Here is a 7,258-nt window from a genome sequence, read left to right on the forward strand (position 1 = left end):
GTTCCGTAAGTGAGCCCCAGTCTATAGACCTAGGCACTGAAACTTGCTGCAGGTTGGTGGGGGGTGATTGTGGGTTTTTGGAGGGTGCGGTGTATACATGAATAACAGACTGGAATAGTCTTGCTTTCATTACTCTAAAGTTCAGTAAGTAAACTTTACTCAGTGCTTGTTGGGTAGTGTGAGAGGTGATACTTGAAAGTTAAATCTCTCCTCTTTTTGCATGGAATGATGAAGGGCTAGACAGATTAGGGATGGTCTCCTTTTAGCAATTGCTGGGACTTTCTGTTGGCAGAGAGACTTAACTTGACACTGGAATGGGTGGAAGATTTACATGCCACTTACATTGGGCTGGGAATGCTGTTTTGAAAACCAATTAAGCTAGCTTGGTTTGGCTAGCCAGTGTGGGAGGCAGAACGATGTACTAGACAAGAACTCATTCTAATCTGTTCAGATAGTTTGCCCCATCCCTTCTGCCTGGCCACACTGTTTAAACTGAGTTAGCTGGAAATGGTTTTCCAACTGCTCTAGGTAATGTGGTTTCTGGCCTACTGTCGAATGGGGTAGAGGAAGGGAGCTTTCCTGTTTTGCTGCTCTAACGTGGGGGGGGACCCTTGTATTTTGGGTGGCTGAATTTCCCCATTAGTGCACTGAGTTTAAAAGTATTGTGAAAGAATTGTAGTGGCTGAGCCTAGAGTACAAGTACATAGTAAATGATGCAGATCTACTAGCTAGTTTCCTGTGCCCCCAGTCCAACAAATACGTGTGTGTGTGTGTGTGTGTGTGTGTGTGTGTGTATAGATATATGTATATATATACTAGTAGCGAATTGTGAGCCCCGTAGACAAGTAAAATTTCAGAAATGTTGTGCTTCCTTCAAAGCGTTTTCTTGTTCCTGCTGTGGGATTTCTTGAGAAAATGTTATTTGCACATGTTGGTTCTTGAAGTCCACACTAGCCAAAAGAGCTTTATTTAATGCCAAACATCTGGATATTTTGAAGCTTAGTGAATGGTCTCTGGGGAGAGCTTACGCTTAGAGGGAACACTGGTTTTCACAGACACTCCAAATGGCTGTCTTTTTTAGAAGGCTTCAAATTTTATTTTTATGCTTGGAAACCCCACAATGTGTCAGTCTTTGCAAAACCTTCTAGATGTGGTTCGTGGATATACCAGTGAGTATATGTTTGTGTAAAAGAGTGACTGTGCAGTGTGTAAATACTTTAAATTATTATGATAGAAGAATAAAGTTACATACCATGCTGTGGAATGTTTGTAATGTGGTATTAGTGACCCCTGGTGGCTTGACAGAAAAACTTGTGCACATGCAGTTATAGTCACTGGTAACCCTTAACCAAAGCCCTGTGTTTATTTTCTGCTAGTCATTTGCTGTACAAGACTGTGCTGTACACAACCTCCATGCTCACTTACACAGTTAATTTATAAGAGGCAAATAAATTAGCAAGTGTAGTGAAATTTATAACCAGTAATGGCAAAACAGGCCAATTTAAATGAGTGGATAGTGTGTGGCAGCGGATCTCCGGAAATGTCCACTTAGCATCTCACTTATGTACTCTTCCCCTGCACTGTGTGGAGACATTTGGCAAATTGTAAATCCAGTGGTCTCCTTTTGCTGCTTCTGTTTTGAGAAAGATTTATCAATTCCATCAGTGTTTCCTATCCTGCAGCTATGCAATGTCTCCCAAATCAGGAGAACCTTTGAAAGATGTAGAAAATCCGCAACTAACTGTATATGGATGTTGACATTTACAAAATGTACAACTCTAACTTTTACATAAGTTCATGGTATTCTGTGAAACTGATTTACTAAACAGTCATGAAAACAATATATATTAGATGCAAGGCTAATATGTTGCACCAAGCCCCCACCCCCACCAAGCTTGGTTATATTTGATGCATTAAAAAAAGTGAATATCCATCTTCTGGTACTACTCACTAGGGCTGAAAAGTAACATCTAATAAGTGACAGATGCCCCATTTAGAAGAGCTATAGATGGAGGAGACTTTAAATGTACATGTGCCACTACTGTGTACAGCAGGACAACAGGTGCATCACTAGAGTATAGTTGCAAATGTGCATGATTTACCACTGCTAGATTTGTAGAGGGTCATACATAAGACATCAGCAGTTTAACTTGTACCAAAGCTTAATTAAACTGAAAATAGCCACTGTTTTTCCTTTGCACTTACTTGGATTTTTCAAAATGTGTGGTGTCTTGGATGCTATTGTTTATTCATAGGATTAAATATTAAGCATGGGCTTTTTTGTAGCACTTGTCACCATGAGATCTCCCAAACCTATGCTGATTTATCTTCATAACATTGTGAGAGAAACATTATCTCCATTTTACAAATAGAGAAACTAAGGCACAGTGACTTTTCATAGGCCACACAGGCAGAGAACCCAAGATTTAGTCCTATTCCAGTGCCTTAACTGTACATTCAGCACCTGATGCAATAGTTTCTGAGTGGAGGCCTTTGTGTGCTTCTGTAATAAGAATATCTTCCCTGTCTCACTTCCCAAAAAGCTTGGTAAGATAAATTAAGCCTTGCACTGTGTAGACTCTCAACAGATTGTGGTGCTTGTGGAGCAAGAGAGAAAGTAAGTTCCAAGAACAAGGCCATGTCCCTGAAAACACACTGGCTATGGCCCCTTTGTGGTTAAACTTTTTAGCTTGAGCACCTTAGTTTATCTCATTGTACAAGAGAGCAATGATCTTGTTGGTAAATAGAGCCCAAGTTATTTAAACGTGCGTATGTTGTTGTTTGTATATTGCATATTTTTTCATGGCTTCTGAGGCCTGGAAATGTAATCTTCCTGATGAGTTTAAAAAAAAAAGCCACTTTCAAACTACCAGACTAATCATTGAGATTTGCAACAGTGGGTGTTCCATCAGCAGACAGGCTTATAGAAATCTTTTGCCACAACTCCTGGATACTCACCAGTTTCCAGTCGTGTGATCCAGCCTGCTACTCGTCTGTCTTCATAAATACATTTTGTAACTGTTTTCCTGTGTTGGGATGGTTTTGGTAAGTATTCATGTCTCAACTCAAAAATAGCACTTCCTTCCCTTTCACCAGACTTCTGACTATTAAAAAATGTCATCTATGTAATGAGACAAGGTGGGTGAGGCAATATCTTCTATTGCAGTAGTTCTCAACCAGGGGTGTACACAGAGGTCTTCTGGGGGTACATCAACTCATCTAGATATTTGCCTAGTTTTACAACAGGCTCCATAAAAAGCACTAGTGAAGTCAGTACAAACAAATTTCATAGACAAAATGAGACAGTAAGCAATTCTTCAGTAACTGTGCTATGACACTTTTGTATTATGTCTGGTTTTGTAAGCATGTAGTTCAAGTGAAAGTTGGGGTATGCAAGACAAATCTGATTCCTGAAAGGGGTACAGTAGTCTGGAAAGGTTGAGAACTACTATATTGGCCCAACTTCTGTTGGTGAGCGAGACAAGCTCTTGAAGAGCTCTGAGTAGCCAGAAATCTTCTCTTTCACCAACCAAAGTTGAAGATATTACCTCACTGATCTTGTCTCTCTAATATCTTGGGACTAAGATGGCTACAACAATGCTGCAACTAATCTATGTAATGCTCGGAGATGCATGTTGATGACTTGATTTTAGCTATTCAGTGTTTTGATCCATTTTCTTAATGTGCTGCTAGGTTCCCTCCACCTCAAAAATAAGGATAATTTGTGTTAGTACCAGACACACAATCAGCTAAGATTATGCAGACATTTATTGTAATACTGGCAGAAACTAATCACATCTGATCTGATTCAACTCATTTGTAAATTACTTTATTGAGACTAAATGCTGCTAATTAGAGAATCAATAGGGAACAGGTAAAATGGATTACAGCCTTTAAATAGACAGAGCCATTAACCACGTATTAAAAAAAAACCCTTCAGTATATGCAATTTTAAGTGTTAGTCTCAGGGATTGTTTTTAATCACCGCTGCTACTTTTATGACAATGTGTGTGTACAACCTATGTAAAGAACTCAAAAGGAACAATGATACCTGCGCTCACATTGCCACATTTCTGGGTTTTTGTGTGGGATATGCCATTTTTCAGTATGGATCAAGAACTGCCTCTGAACAGCACTAGCTTTGCAGAATGAACCGGTAGACAAGGCATCAGCCATGGATTGTAGGTGATAATGGGTGTTCACTTTACATTGTATGGGGGTGGGGTGGTCCGTACCTTAACACCCTGGAGGTTTCTCAATGGAGGAGAAAAGGCAGTGGCTTGGGAATGTGTGTGCATTAGGGCCTCCTTTCCCCAGATAGATATGAAGAAACCAGAAAAAATGGGAGGATATTGTGTATTTCCATGTACATACAGGAGAAAGCCCTTGGCCCAAGCTGAGGCCTGTGGGCGTAAGGTAAACAAGATAGTGGGGCAAGAGGTGGAAAATAAGAGATGGGGCAGTAATGTTGGTTGTATGGGAAGTGAGACTGAGAGGGATGGAGGAGGTAAGGATTAAGATAGGTATAAATTGCAACATAGTATTAAATCTAAATATCCCAGCACTTTACAATTAGCTTTGTCTAATGTGCCTCACTGTTTTGTGTTACCCATCATGCTGCCGTTGAAGCAAATACCCATCCCTCCAAACCAAGCTGCTGTATCCATCCCTGCTCCCTTCTTTCCAATGTTAATTCCTACAATCTCTTGCATCAGATTTAGATTATAAACTGTTAGGAGAAGGCAATATCCAGGGTCTCCATTACCACTTATGTTGATATAACTTAGATTGCTCAGGATGTGAAAAAAATCAACCCCTCTCCCCATCCCCCGCAAGCAATACAGGTTGCACCAATTTATGCCCGGCTGTGAACGGTGCTATGTCCTCAGGAAACGCTCTCCTACGGACGTGAAATAATTATGCTGAAGGAGAGCTCTCGCCTGTCTGCATGGAATGTCTTCACCAGCCATGCTACAGCAACGTAGCTGCATCAGTACACTTACGTTGCTCTTCTAGTGGAGATTAGCCCTAGGTTTGTAAAGCACCATGTTAATCTGTGGCCTGGAAGCACAAAGAGACATAGGCATTGCAATGCCTAACTATTAGACACTGAGAAAAATCAGTGGAATAACACTGGGCTCCACAAAGGTGCTTAGGCTCCCTGTACAATGCACGGGGAGAGACAGGCAGCCTAGGAATGGGATCCCTGCAAAAAAAAAAAAAAAAAAGCCAGTTTGCTAGGTGGGGAGCCACCTAAGCTAGCCAATACAAGATGCTGACAAAAGAGGTATATCCTAAGCCCTACCCCTCTCATGCAGTTAAGCACCTAAATTTGAGCTGCAGGGAAGGCACCTGGCTCTGCTTGTGAACCACATCCAGGAACTGTCTTCTGGAGTAAAGTGGTTTAGGCATCTAAGCCATTCCTGCAAGAAATGCCAGAAGAGGTGGTACTACCTCCCTTACAGCTTTTAATCCATGGGTAAGAACACTCACCCAGGATGTGGGAGACCCAAGTTCAAGTCCCCCATCTGCAAGGGAACTGGGCCCTACCTCCCAGCCTGTAGAGGCTTTCTCATGCTCAGTTTTAAATGACTATTTAAGTATTTATCCAATGTGAAACATTAGCGAGTGAGGGAGCCCCAGAGTACACTATCCCATAGTCCTGTGGTTAGGCAGGCAAGTGCCCCCTGTTCAACTCCTTTTGCCCCCCTCAGACAGAGGAGGGAATTGAAGATGGGTCTCCTATGTTTCTAGGCTAAAAGTTATAAAAGGGGTGGCATCACCTCCTGAGCCTGTTTTTTTAATGGGGCCTGAACCAGGAGGCGTGCTCTGACCCCCACCTACCAGATATAGGGCTGCAGGCAAGATGGAACTCTTAGCTTCCCCATTTGTGGATTGTCCTACATTTTAGGCATGAGCTATTCATACAGATGCCTAAAGTGAGGAAGCAGTGCACATGCTCAGAGACAGACATAAGCATCTAGGAGACTTTTACAGTAAAACTTTAGGTGCCAAGTGAATTTAGGCACCTACAGGGTTAAGCGACAGTCACACAGGGATTGTGTGGATCACAATGGTACCAAAAACCTGGGGCTTGAACACCTAACACTCCCTTTGTGGAGGAGAGGGCCCCATGCTTTTGTATACATTTTGAGGGGTTCCTACCAGTTTCCCCCATACTTAGGCTGTCTCACACCTTCCATTATAAAAGATGTGACCCTTTTTTTCAAAAGTGCGTATCTCCACTTTTTGCAACAGGCCTTTGAAAATTCAACAGGGAGAAAGCCTGTGGGCTAGCAAAGTGCCTCATCTTTGTCTCAGTAAGTGCCGTTCTATTCTTGGGAACAAACGTTTGAAAACTGCCCTTTCCCTTCTGTTGCTTGTCTTCCTCAGGAAAGCTTTGGCAGCATGCCAAAATCACAACTGAGCGTGAGTATTCTCAAAGAACCAGGCCCAGACTCCAGCACATACTGTACTGGGAATGCCAGGCACCTGCAGCAATGGAAGAAGGGAGAGAGCCAGGCTACATTCCCCAGGACCAGCTCATGGACCCAGCAGCCCAGCCCCCACTTTGGGAACACCAGGAGTCAGATGAGGTGGGGAAGGGGCTGGTACTCTTCCAAGTTCTGTCCCCAAAATAAGGTCTGCCCATATGTGCCAAAACCACAACTGAGCCCACTCACCTTAGAGTGTACAGCTTGATGAGCTCCGCTGGGCTCCCCATCAGTGCATTTTGCAAATACCCATGGGCTCTGCTGAGATCCCTGGACTTGGCTTGGGGGGGGGGGGGGGGGAAGGAAATGTGGCAGCACGTCCCAACCACCACCCTGTGGTAGCACCAGATGAGCTGTCACTACAGTACAGTGTGCCCATCTGTGACCAGCCCACCCTCTCTCACCCTTCTCACATGAGGAAAGCGCTAGTTAACAATGCTGCCATCTAAATCATCATCATTAGTCCTCAACGTTGATGTCTCAATGAACTGGACAGTTCATAGCTTGCAGTGCTATTGTTCCAGGCTCATTGCAGACTCACATTGACACCACTTGATTAGATCATTTTTGTTCTCATTTTTGAAGTTTTCTTCATAACCATAACAGCTAGACCCTTAATTGTAAAAAAACGAAAGGTGAGAGTCTATAGAACAAAAGAGCAGATTCAGAGAGGTGCTGGTACAGCGCATAGGTGCTGAGTTTTATTTTTCCCCAGAGGTGCTCCACCCCCTCTCAACCCTCAGGCGCCTCCCCTTCCCTTGAGG

The sequence above is a fragment of the Terrapene carolina genome, unplaced genomic scaffold (assembly GCF_002925995.2).
Source record: "Terrapene carolina triunguis isolate 2854851 unplaced genomic scaffold, T_m_triunguis-2.0 Scaffold69, whole genome shotgun sequence".
NCBI lineage: Eukaryota > Metazoa > Chordata > Testudines > Emydidae > Terrapene > Terrapene triunguis.